Raw genomic sequence first — 339 nt, 5'->3', positions numbered from 1 at the left:
AGAGATTTATCCTTCTTTGTAGTTATTTTATAATCGTTTCGGTCGATGTTTTTTTGCTTGAAGCTTACGTCTTTTTCACCTGCTTGTTTTGTTTGTCTGCCGTTTATGTTTGTTTATCGCTATTCATTCTAGGTTTTGTTTGTCTCCGTTTATTCCTCTGTTTATTCAGTTTATTTAAGGGGTGGTTTACTTGGGGGTTTCTCGTAGCGCAGTTTATCTATGGTCTTCCCGGTTGGTTGTTTTGGTGGTCGAGGGATTACGGCCTTCGTGAATAGGCTTTTATTTCCCTGATTTTGGTGCGCTGGGAATAGGGAGATTTGCATTGGTTTAGTGATCGTA

At 39.5% G+C, this 339-nt stretch overlaps 1 protein-coding gene across 1 annotated transcript in view; it reads left to right on the top strand.

Moving 5' to 3' along the window:
- LOC119588564 (protein limb expression 1 homolog) overlaps positions 1-339 on the top strand; it is a gene marked incomplete at its 3' end in the record, with an annotated part of 45,120 nt that overhangs the window by 39,535 nt on the left and 5,246 nt on the right.

This window comes from Penaeus monodon, chromosome 24 (genome assembly GCF_015228065.2).
Source record: "Penaeus monodon isolate SGIC_2016 chromosome 24, NSTDA_Pmon_1, whole genome shotgun sequence".
Lineage (NCBI taxonomy): Eukaryota > Metazoa > Arthropoda > Malacostraca > Decapoda > Penaeidae > Penaeus > Penaeus monodon.
This window is presented reverse-complemented; position numbering and strand designations above follow the sequence as displayed.